Source organism: Pelmatolapia mariae, linkage group LG10_11 (assembly GCF_036321145.2).
Source record: "Pelmatolapia mariae isolate MD_Pm_ZW linkage group LG10_11, Pm_UMD_F_2, whole genome shotgun sequence".
In the NCBI taxonomy this organism is placed as follows: domain Eukaryota; kingdom Metazoa; phylum Chordata; class Actinopteri; order Cichliformes; family Cichlidae; genus Pelmatolapia; species Pelmatolapia mariae.
In genome coordinates, this window is record NC_086236.1 from 69,627,230 (window position 1) to 69,640,833 (window position 13,604).

Consider the following 13,604-nt stretch of genomic DNA (forward strand, 5'->3'; position numbering starts at 1 on the left):
TTTCCACATTTTAGTACACATTAAAATTATATTGGGTTATGAATAGGCTATACTTTGATTTTCCTTTTTATTTAAACTCCATTCAAATATTAATTACAGAGATCTCAAACCTATCACTGTAAAAAAAAAAATCTTCTTTGATTTTTTTTTTTTTTACAGTGATTGGTTTGATCAATTTTCAATAAACTACACCTATGTAAAGCATATCATGTCTTCCATATTAGAGAGGGCGACAAATCAAAAACAGTCTTTAACTTCCCGCTTGGCCACTTCACTTGGGAGATAAAGAATCTGAACCAGTACTCAGTATTCATAGCGTAAGTTCACTTTTGTGTCAGCTTGTTACATGAGCTCTTTAAGAATGTGATGGAAGAAGTTGCTGTGGGTCTGCTGTGCTCAAACTACAACATCCTAAAAATAATAATAATAAAAAATATAATAATAATAATAATCTAAGAAACTTTGCCCAGAGTGTTTAAATCATATGCAGGTTATATTAAAGAGAAACACAGATGAAAACTATAATTTGATTAAGGTTTTAAAGTCTATAATGTGAAATAGATATCAGTATAGGTATTTATCCAGTTTACTCACATTTTCACTTCCTTCTGGAGTAATGATGCAGTGTAATCGCTACATTTATTAATGCTTTCTGTGACTGAAGTCAAATTAATGACGATCTCAAAGGCTTACTGACAGAACTAATGCAAACTGAATTTTTGACATGTGATGTGATCTTCCAGAAAGATTACTTTGCCATGCACCAGATAATGAGACGTTGTGCAGATAAATGTGCAAACCCAGGTTCAAAGGAATTGGGATCCTGTGTAAAAGTTAAATGAAAACAGAATTTGCAATTAAAAAAAGATTATTTTTAAATAATAGAAAATAGAAAACATATCAAATGTTTAAATTAAGACATTTTACTGTTTTACAAAAAATATTAGCTCACTTTGAATTTTATGGCAGCGACAAAATTCAAGAGTTAGCTCAGGGCATGTGTACAGCGTTCCCTCTTCTTTCAGCAATAGTCCAAGGAACCAGTCGATCCACATACTGGGTTTTTGTCATCATACATGGTAAATGGACTGGTTCTTATATAGCGCTTTTCTACTCTATCTGAGCACTCAAAGCACTTTGTACAACTAACTCATTCAATCACAACCATTCACACAAGCACTTTTTCTAATCTGTTAGTGCCTATCTAATATTCATACTCCGATGGATGCATCGGAGATCAACATGCGGTTAGTATCTTGCCCAAGGACATTTGGCACACAGACTAGGGGGAAGCCAGGAATCGAACCACTAACCTTCCGATCAGTGGATGACCTGCTCTACTGCAGGGTACACCCTAGACAGACCGCCAGTCTGTTGCAGGGCTAACATATAGAGACAGACAACCATTCACACCTATGGGCAATTTAGAGTTACCAATACCAATTAACCTTTCCCCACTAACTGCATGTCTTGGGACTGTGGGAGGAAGCCGGAGTACCTGGAGGGAACCCACGCAAACACGGGGAGAACATGCAAACTCTGGCCTGATGGTGGAATTGAACTCAGGACAATGAGGCAACAGTGCTAACCACCATGCAAACCGTGCTGCCCAAACTGTGATTAATTGAATTTAACTGATACCTGATTACCTATTTATGTTTTCATGAGGATGTACAATAACAACATTGTTATCTGTATTCTGTTGATTTACATTTTTTTTTAATCTTAAACTTTTATTTACATTTAATCTTTTATATTGTCTATTTTGGTACCTGATGTTTTGTTTATTTTAGCCTTTGTGCCCAGGGCTTTGTGACTGCCTGTCTATGAAAAGCACTTAATAAATAAACTTTACTTACTTACTTGTCTATGTAAAATTAATGACAGCAACATTCATTATAACTGGAGAATTTAAATGGGGCATTGAGATCTTGTTCACAAGTGAGTGGAGCAGGAGATCTACAGATAGATTAGGACGGGTTCTACAGTCATCCAGACCATGGCTGGAGAATTAGAAACTCAATACCAATACCCAGGAAAGTACTCAGTACTATTTGCAGTACCACGGTGAAGCTTTTTACCCCATTCTGGTGATGAAATGATTTTGTGAAAAAGTAGAATTTTAAATCTTAAATTAATTTTTCAATTATGGGTTAAATTTTTTTAAATAAGTATTTGAGATGAAGTTTGGAGGATTTATTCATTTCACAAATTAGAGATCATTTAATTAGAAGCAAAATATATTTTAGAACTTACCAGTGAACAAGGTCACATCAAACAACACAATTTCTAATGCATATCAATCATTTTGTTAATGTAGAAGAACATAATCATGGGAAAGATAAACATGAACTCTAGATAAACTGTGTTGTTAGTTATGCTGCAATGAAAAAGATATAAAAGCAGAGCACTCACTGTGAAAGACTGAACCTGTCACTGCCTGCATTTTAAAACTGACCTCACAGCTGGCTACAACAATGTAAGAAACCACATTTTAATATATTTTCCTAAAAGTAGTAAAGTTAAAGTTAATCATCATGTCTACATGACTACAGCCTTTCTCTGAAATCTGTCGGATTTGAGTGCTCTGCTCGGGATTTCACTCTTTATTTTCTCCACACTCTTAACTCAGCTCAGTTCAGCCACAACATTAACGATAACAGGTGGCTAATGTAACTAAAAACACATTTATATATCTAGAATAATATAATTGACTAACGCTAAACATTAAGAGTGAACGATTTTAAGAGTAAATGTAATGTAATCTTTCTTTGGATGAACAATGTTGTAGCACAGTCTTCTGGGAGTTGATGTCACAGGTTCAACAAGGATCTAAAAAGAGACAACACCATTTAAATATTTATTTTAAAAAAACTCATTCCGTGTGTGCGCGCGTGTGTGTGTGTGCGCGTGTGTGTACCTTTAACTGTCTTGCTGCTCTTCCGCACTGGCTGTTTCGTCCATGTCAGTTTGAAGTCAGTCACACCCTGCTTACCGAGTGATGCTTGAAGCTGAAGAAGAGGAAAGAGGATGAAGTATGGTGTGTATTTATTTTCTTTTTGGTGGCTTTTTTCTAGTTGTTTCTCTCTTATCTCTTCTGTTTGTGTTCTACTGAATAGCATTGGTCACATATTCCATTCTTAGCACTACCTGTTCTATAATTTAAATCTTCTCTGAAATTTGTTTTCAGAAGTTGAGAAATGTCCTAGGCAAAAGCCATTTTTATTAATCATTAACAGTAAAGAATCCAAAACCTTCTCACAAAAGAAGTGGACACAACATGGGCTGAGAGAATGAAGGTCTTTTATTAGTTACTGACAAAGCTCATTTGATTGAACTTTCCTATTTGTATAAGCTGAAGAAAAAAATCTTATGATAGTGATAATCAAGACTAACCTATGCATTTTGTCTGGTTGTCTCTGTTCCACATGCAGTGGTTTTTTGCTTCACAGTAAATGAAGAAATTTCTTTCCATAATGATGGCACACACATACACACACACATGCACACAAATAATACCTGCTGCATCAGGGCGGCGCTGTTGTCTGGATTTTCCAGGTCGGCATCAGTTTGGACATTCATGCTCACCACTGTTTTCTTTGATTTGTAAACTACACAACAACAAAACATTTCAGATCATATGAAATCTGACAAACACTTGGTTTAGAAGATGTGTTGGGGAAATGTACAGCACGGATATTTTCACATTCAATTAGAATGTCTTAAACATAAACCAAAACTCAAAAGAAATTCTAGAACAAAGTTAAAACATTGAAATGCCATGTTTTAATGAACCTCATGATTTATATAGTTGGTGCAACAGGTTGCCAATATTTCAATTTTTTTTTTGCAAATTCTGCAAGTATTAAATGTGGATAAAGTGAATAAAATGGGTCCAAATATGATGTTTAAAATATCAAGGTGATGTCTAAATTTTCATTTGCTGATTAGTAGATTATGAATTATTTAAGCAACTTTTAAATTAAAAAAAAAAGCACCAGATGTGCCACCCTTAATCCTCTTCAAATTTTTACTGCTCTTTATATGTGATTTTTAAAAATTATGTCTGTTAGAATAATCTGCAGATTAATCAATACTAAAACTAATCTAAGCCTTAGAATCTGCCTTCAGCAGCCACTTGGGAAACATTAGGGATGTCACATAACCAGCTGTGCCATTTGTCAGAGTCAGAAATATCAACAAAGCCAAATTATTTCTGGAGTATGTAATAAATCAGTTCTGGCTGTGCCACTTTTGGTAACTCACTCAAGCATTATGTCATTCGTACCTCCATAGCAGAAGAAAGGATATTGCGCTGTGCATGGCTCACTGGTCCAGGTTCCATTTTTCACCACTATGGTAGCACAGGCTTCATTTCCATTCTGGTAGACAGGTTGTCCTGCTTCCCAGTTACTGAATGTGCTGGTTTGTCCAGTTTCTGACCAAATCCAGCGTGAGGATACAGAGGAGGGCCCCAGTAGTGCTTGGTGATAACTGATAACCTGATAAAGTCCTATCCAGGCTTTGTCTGTGTACCCTCCAGTTGGAGTGTTCTTCACTGCGGTGTTATTCTCCAGGTAAGTAATTTGGGCAAGGGCAGTGTGCTCTTTAATGCAGTAAGCACTGGCTTCAGCCCAAGTCATATTCTCACTAATAAAGTAATAGATGTTATGAAAGGAAGCAGTGGAGACACAGAAACCTGAGGAGGGAAATAGATTTTTTTTTTAAATATTATTAAGAAATATTGTATTTATTCAGAGTGCTTGTATACATGGGTCCCTAAAATTATACTTTCTACAGTAGAAGAATTTCTTAAATAAAACATATTTAGTAGGTTTTGGTGCTATTATAACAGTAATTTGTGTACAGAAGCCAGTTTTATTTTGTATATATGTTAGCAAATCGGAAGATTTTTAATTTGATAGGCATTCCTGCGATATTATCACACCCCTATTTCTTCAGTTAAAAAGCACATTTAACTCGAAGTAAGAAGAAAGTTCTAAAAGAGAAACATATGACACTGGGGAAAAAAAACATGATTATGATGAATAAATATATAAAGTTAAAACTTCAGTTAACATCTTTTCTGTCACTGTGTTTGGTTTGTTACATATGATTTGGTTCCTTATTTTTATTCAATTATATTAGCATTTCTATTGTAGTAATGATACTATTACTAGTACTATGGTTGGAAGTACTATTACTATTACTTCCAACCATTTTAATCAGTTGAAATCAGTTTTTACGTTTTGTAACATAATCGTTATTTATGCATATACACATGGTCTAAATTTCTGCAATTATCTGTGGTGTTTTAGGCTCATTAAAAGCAACTAGCAGTTTACCAGTGTGCTTCTTCACATTAAAGGGACTGTTACGGCCCTAGCAGGGCCTCCTCCTGAAGGTGCCTGTGTGGGCGTGTTCTTCAATCTCTTTTGCCTGAGGTGCCACCTTTTCTCCTTTACACACCTGACTCGTATCAGTAATTAAAGGGATTTAAGCCCAGGCAAAGGTGAGCTCTGGGCCAGAGTGCCATGTGAGTGGTTACAGCTAGGGAGCTGAGTGTTTTTGCCGTGTTTGCAGCTAGTGAGCTGTGTGTCTTTGCTGTGTTTGCAGCTAGTGAGCTGTGTGTCTTTGCTGTGTTTGCAGCTAGTGAGCTGTGTGTCTTTGCTGTGTTTGCAGCTAGTGAGCTGTGTGTCTTTGCTGTGTTTGCAGCTAGTGAGCTGTGTGTCTTTGCTGTGTTTGCAGCTAGTGAGCTGCTCTCTTTCTTTTTGACTTACTTTTATTTTATTGACCAACACTTGAGTTTTGTTTGTTTTCCTCAAATGGTGATAGCGGCTTGTCCGTCTCTTTTAGTTAGTTGTAATACAAACTTTAATAAAACTCTTTAATTTAACCCTTTTGCCTTCTTGTCTCCTTTTTCTGACCCGGATACTTTTTGTTACTTCCCCCTCACCGCCTAGACCCCTCAGGGGAACGTAACAGGGACATTTTTAATGTCTACCAAAAGTTTGAATTACCATTAAAGGAAAAAAAGGATCTTAGAAACATTCTGCTTGAGCTCATTCACATTCAGGGAACAAAGCACTGAACTATAATTTATGAAAACAGGCTGAAGCTCAGTCATGTATTTAATAAAAGACAATCAAACTGCTTGAATTGACACATTTGACAGATTTGAATTAGTTTTAATGTGTAGGCAGCTATTAACCATGTTGACCTATTCACTAACGTAGTGCTTTAAATTACAGGTAGAAATCTATTTTTACAATCAATCCAACGATGATTGATTATGCTTTGTTACTGGCTGATACTACATCAGCTGTCCTCAACATTAGGTAAAATCTATTTAATTTTGTGGCATTTAGAGTCAGTTACCACGTCTCCTGTAAAATTTCAAGATGGAGCAGTGAATTTTTATTTGATGAACTAGAATTTACCAAATGCAGCAGTGCGGGAAAAATTATGAACAAACAAATCTTACCTGATAACAAGAGGAGAACAAACACATCCATGTTTACATTGATTAACTGTGGAGTAAAAAAAAATCCAACATTATAGCCAAATTATTGTTGTTTTAAGTTGTCAAATATACTGTATGTTAATATATGTCCCCTATGTAACAAAGTATTTTATTCTATTTGTATAGTACTTATTCTATTGTACATAGTATTCTTTCTATTTTGTATAGTATGTTATTCTGTTTATCTTATTCTATTCTATTTACTTTTCTCCTTTTTCTCATAATTTTTTTACTGCTCTTGTACTTTCTGCCGTGACCAAAAATTTCCCACGTGTGGGACTGATAGGATTGTCTTATCTTACTTTTGAATAGATAATGAGCTAAAAAAAATATTTTACTGGTTTATCTGACTGATTTTATCTTGTCTTCTCAAAGATGTGTAGCCTCCTTTTCCATTTTCATTTAATCTGATGCTGTGATTTGATTTAGATCTTTGCACTTCTAAACCTTTTAATATAAACATTTTTTTCTCTGTAAAGAGAAGAAATCTCCTGTTTCCTCTTGTGACAGAATTTAATTTGGGGTAAGGATCCCCTATTCCATTCATAAATACGTTACACTGCATTACTACAACAGATTAAAAAAGAAAGCTTCCAAAAATTATAATTTTGTATTTAACAACTTACCAGACTTCTTTAGTTGACAGACACAAACAGCTGTATCTGTTCTTCAGTGTATGACTTCGAGGTTGTTTTTATAAGATGATGCAAATAAGTGATTTGGACAACTGATGGATTAACTTGTGGCACACCCTGTCTGACACTGTAAAGCTGTCTGCTGATCATCCTATTTAAGCTCTGCTCTCTTTAGACATTTAAAAATTCCATGATGTTTTCTGAAAAAAATGTCCTTTTTTTCTCAACTATATTTATTATTTACAGGCAGCACTTTTGCCACACAGCAGGAAGGTCCTAGGTTCAAATCCAGGTTAACGGATGAATCTAAACTACCCATAGGTGTGAATGTGAGTTTTGTTTATTCATAACAAAAATTTATACCAAATGGTCAAAAAGACCACAACGAAGGGCTCTGAATACTTTTTAAAGGGATTGCATATAAACAATGAAAGTCTGAAGATGAAACATCATCAATAAAGTGGGTAAACATTTTTGTCTTTGTATTCAAAGACCTCCTAATGTGATGCAAAGGATCAATCGATGATATAGTTTAAATATACAGGTTAAAGCTACTCTTTGCCTGTAAACATTTGTGCTTTTTCACTGTTTGCCTTTTTGTTTGTATTTTCAGGTCATGACACAAGTAAATTTTCCTGAGTGAGCACTGTGGAAACATTCAGGTAAGTTGCAAGCTTGTGCTGATTTACATTCAAACTTAGAGTAATGATTTATTTAAATGTTCAGACCATATAATGTTAACTGCAATCAAATCTTATGATTGAATTGTAACAACAAGAAAAATCCTGGTAAACATCATTAACAGAATCGATTAAACATCAGTCTAATTTGATCAATGTTTAATCTGACTGACTGATGTCTAAAAGACAGTCATTTTCACATAAATTTATTAGACTGACCGATTACTATCCAAGTCCTTGAATTTTGGAAGGAATCCAGAATACCCTGTGAGAATCCATGCAGCCATAGAACAAGCTACTGAATCCCACTTTAACTGGTGACTGTCCTCATTTTCCATTTTAGAGGCAAAGTCACCCTCTAGTCTACACTGTAAGCAAATAGAGCTATTTTTTTATTTTCCTCTTTATCTTTTGATTCAAGCTGAGTATAATTAAAATTAAAAATTAGACCAATACATATCATGTTATTTTATAATGGCAGCACGGTGATTAGCACTGTTGCCTCACAGCAAGAAAGTCCTGAGTTCTATTCCACCATCAGGCCGGGGTCTTTCTGTGCAGAGTTTACATGTTCTCCCCGTGTTTGCGTGGGTTCTCTCTGGGTACTCCGGCTTTCTCCCACAGTCCAAAGACATGCAGTTAGTGGGGACAGGTTAACTGGAAACACTAAATTGCCCATAGGTGTGAATGTAAGCAGAAATGATTATCTGTCTCTGTGTTAGCCCTGCGACAGAGACAGTCCTGCCTCTCGTCCTAAGACAGCTGGGATAGGCTCCAGTGCCCCCCACGACCCTGAATAGGATAAGCGGATGGATGGATAGATTATTTTATCATTACATTATTATAGCACAAGGCTCAGTTAGCTTTGTACAAACACAGCTGGTAGAAACGTCCTTGAAAGAGCTACTTTTTACTTTCTTACATTTCAGAGCCGGTACATTTTTACTCTTACTTGAGCGAAGACGTTGAATCAGTAATTCAACTTTTACTGTGGTATTTAATTAACACTAGTATCTGGACTTCTACTTAAGTACAGAATGTCTGTACTTTTGCAACCTCTGACAGTATAAGATGCAGGTTTTCCAATTCCATATTCATTTCCGTGTTCATTGGAATTTGCATTAAAATTGTGACTCTGAGGTAATGAAAGAATTCTCACACATTATACATGCATTTGTGTGTGCATGTGTATATATCTCGTTTAATGAGTTTGGAAAGAAAAGCAGCAGGACTTCTCTAAGTTTCTTGAAGATGTTTGGCAGCTTAAGACACCAGTCATTGGCCACCTACAATCCAGATTTGAGATCCCATCCCAGGCACCTTGACTCTCACTCACATCTTGCATCAGTTGATCTCAATAAATCACAGGCAAGTCTCACAATGGTTTCACTCAAAACCTCTTCTGATAATGGCCCACACCCTTTTTCACACCTTGGCTCATGTGATGAGGCACATGATCAATACTAGGTCAATGACCCTTTTAAGAGACAACTCCAACTAGGGCTTAAATACCTGGGACTCTCCACCATTTGGTCTTAGAACTGAAAAAGCTTCTCAGGTGAGAGGTGAAAGTGTCCAGTCTCTTTTCTTTCCAGGCTCCTCAGATTACTATGACCTGAATGACTGAGACAGATATATATATGTATGTGGTTGTGTACCCATATATGTTCAGTGGGTACTGGAGGAGTCAGCACTTGATGGTCTTTTCAGTCAGTTCAGAGCTATATTTAGGCTCATTATGTTGCTGCAGTATGAATGAAGCAAAGCAATTCACTGTTCATTTTACGTAAATGTCCCACAAGGGACATGGGAGAAAAAAAAGATGTACTTTTGCAAGATTCCCCAGGTTAGAATAGTGAAAAAAAACTGGCATGAACTTTTACTTTTCATTTTACTTTAATTTTAATAGAGAACATCGTAACAGTAACAAAAGTTATGAAAGATTTTATAAGGACTTGTGACAGGAGGATGTGACTGCTGCTACAGAAAGGTCTTTAATAATGTAATTAAAGTCATTATTTTCTTAGTTTATTCTCATTGTCAAACGCATGTTACGTCATTGTGTTGCTGATTAACACATCAATCAGAGAAAACTGGAAACAATTGCACAGTATTTATGTTGACCTGTTTCCTTCCTCTTTACAGTGAAATCTGAAATGGGCTGTTTCCCAACACTGACTTTCCTCTTCTTTGGTAAGATCCCATATTTGCATAATGGAAATGTGTGATTTGGACTCTAAAGTTGAAAAAGCAGCCACAATAAGACAGGTTCAATTACTGTTTAATATGCACATATCCTGGGACATATCCTGGTCAAAAACCACTTTAGGATTCCTCACAGTGTTACAGTGTTGACCATTTCTAATTGAACTGGAATCCATAAAAGAGAAACAAACATCAAGTCTGTAGCAGGAGTAGGTATTTCACAAACCTAACTATAACAACAAGCTGCATAGAACAGAGAGTAGGAAATCTCTTTCTGAAATGGCATCGAGAATGTGGCTATCCAGAATATCATCCAGAATAAATATTTTACACATCTGTAGTCTCAGAGCTGAGTTGCTAAATTCTCACACCAATGTAAGCTGTCTGACTAAAAAGGGTAACACGTTGAAATAAAACTGAATTATTGTTTCTTCAAGTAGATCTTCAAGTAACCAAGGGGATCATTTATGACCCCAACAATAAAGAAAAATATGCTGGGTTCATAAACATAAAGAATAAATTGGTCACTTGAAATGTTAGTCAAATTTAGATTTTTGATATTTAATCATGCCAAACTTTTTATGTGTTTTATTTTCTTGGCAAATATTGAATTCAGTATTGACCTTATAACATTGGGCCAACATTACTGGCCTGCTTTGGCAGTTTTTATATTAGTAGACTGGTACCCCTGTGCAGGCTGTCAATGTAGTTAAAAAAATCACAATAAGGGCAAAGAGAGTGTAAGTGTGGTAAGTGGTAAGAAAATATTTTCTTTTATGGATTTTTACGGTGGCTGGGAAGTGCAAATCACATTTACAACATCAACAACAAAATAACATTTCCGAAAACACTTTTACATAAAAAAAAAAAAAAAAAAAAGACAACAAAATAACATTTAAGAAAACACTTTAACAAGTCCGCAACAAATTAACAAGTGGCTCTTGACAGAAAGGGATTGTCTGAAATACCGGAAGTGACTCCACGATTAGGCTTACTCCATATTTGTAGTACAGAAAAGTGATTTGTAGTCAGCTAAACGAGGGCTTTTCAGAGAAGTAGTGTTCGGTTAATGTTTGAAGAGATTTTACAAAAGAGTATGGGTGAGATATGATGTTCAGATTTTTAAATGTCACGGGGATTTTCTTAAGAAAATATCCAGGCCTTAAAACCGTCATGGTCCACACTCCAGCCCAGCAGGTGGCGGTAAAGCGCCTTTAAATTAGCGGCAGCAGCAGAAGAAGCAGCTAAACGTCTAGAAACTAACTCCTCACAGCGCTTGGTTACATTTATTACCCTGACGGTGCTCACTGCACTACATAGATAACATGTCCACGATAACACTATATGAGTGACCTTCGTTGAAATATTGAATGCAGTACCGTAGGGTGTCTGATCCTTCAGCCATTTAAAAATCTGAACATCATTAATGCTCCAATTATGAACCAGTTTTTTCACCATATCTCAAAAAGTTTGAAAATATACAATGGACAAACACTAAATTCATTATCCAAAATGTGTACTTTTTCATTTCAGTGCTAACTGATTAATATCCATAATAATTTCCACATTACGTCTTGATGCATTCTCAATCATCCAGGAAAGTAAATCTCCAAAAGTTGAATCTGTTCATCTGGACGTAGCGTTTTGTGGGAGAAACGTTTCGTCACTCATCCAAGTGACTTCTTCAGTCCAAGTGAAGAAGTCATTTGGATGAGTGACGAAACGTGTCAAAAAAGAAAAGCTACACATATGTCTCTACTACAAAAACATGGACCTCTGCTCGAGAATACTGCATAAAACACAGCATGGACTCAGTTTAGCAAAACCAGCTACTCTTTATGTTTGGATTGGTCTGTACCGAGTGCCATGGTCCTGGTCAGACAACAGCCAAAGCTCCTTTAAAAACTGGCAAAGTTCCAGCCCAGACAACTATCAAGGTAACCAGAATTGTGTGGCTGAGAATAACCTCCACATGTGAGATGATGATGAATCTACAAACAATTACGTTTTTATTTGCCATCAAGGTAAATGTTTAACAACACAATGAAAATTCAACCCAACTAACCCTTTTAATTTGTCAAAACTTACTGTTGTTTTTTGGTTACATGTTTCCTGCTAAGTTGCAAAGTTGAGGACGACAGTGAAGATGAAGTTTGTGACAAACTGCAGGGGAAGATTCAACCCCATAAAACAAGAGAATGAGAAAAACTGAGAAACTTACGTGTTCCAGTAATCATCTAATTTGCTGAATAAGGGTCTGTGTCCACTCCAAGTGTCGATTTTCAATACAAATTGTATAACACTTATAGTATCAGCAGAGAGCACAGGATTAGCACTGACAATGTTCAAGTGCTCACCCTTATAGTCAATGACAGGCTTGTAATCACCATCAAACACTGAAGAAGATTTTTTGACAATGAAGTACCAGGTGCAAAAATGTTTTCTATGGACACAGACCCTTACGCTTTAACTAACAGGAGAATGCATCATAGATGTGGGTCAGGCAATTTTTGATGCTGCAAATTGGTAACAAAGTAATAATGAAAAATCCCTCTTCGAACATGAAAACCCTATTAAAAAGAATGGTGAAAAAACTGGTTCAAAATTGGTTTTGAAAATTTAATTGTACTTTAATGTGATAATGTGACTCAGATGTAAAATAACACCTTTACTTTATTTAATATGTGACTAAATGTAGGGTGACCAACCGTCCTCTTTTCCCCGGACATGTCCTCTTTTCACGTTCTGTCCGGGGCATCCTGGGGATTTTCGAGATTGATAAAAATGTCCGGGTTTTCCTATATTCTGACAGAGGACCCATGTGTGTGACGTCATCCCCGAACTTGCTTTGTGAGCGCTTTTTCTGCGCTCACAGACAGGACAGACAGCACACAGCAACGCGCCTAATGATGTTTAAAAGATCCCAAAGCGCAACCTTCTTTCAGACGAACTGCAAAAGAAATTTCCCTCCTACCGACCATAGCTGGACATGGCCATCGGGCATAGAGATTGAAAATGTGACGTCATTTCCGGGATAAAACCGCAAAGGATTGTAGGTACGAGTGGCAAGCGGTACTAGCACACGTAGGCTTTCACATGAAAACAGTCACACAGCCATAAAAAAGAAACGCAAAGAATGGCAAGAAGCTGTTGTATTATTAACTGCAATAGCCGGTCGCATGACAGCCACGGGAAGCCGACGGGTAAAGAGATCGGTTTTTATCGGATTCTGTCGTGGAAGAGAAATTGTTCAAGCCATGTTTCTGAAGTAACAAAGAGCCAACGGATGGCCTGGATTCCAGCCATTCGAAGACCAAATATAACGTTCCAGAACACTCCAGCTCACATGTTAGTCTGCTCCAAGCATTTCCACAAAGGTAAGTCTTCTGTTATAGTTATTACGTAATTTATCATAACATAATTGTTGATGTAGGTTACAAGTAAGTGTTATATTGATTTGAATTGAATTCGTTGCGCTATGCTGCTTTGTTCACTGTGGCTTTGCGGGCTAATGTTTGTTGTGTTTTGTAGGAAAACCAGCCTACAAAATGCTGGAATGCG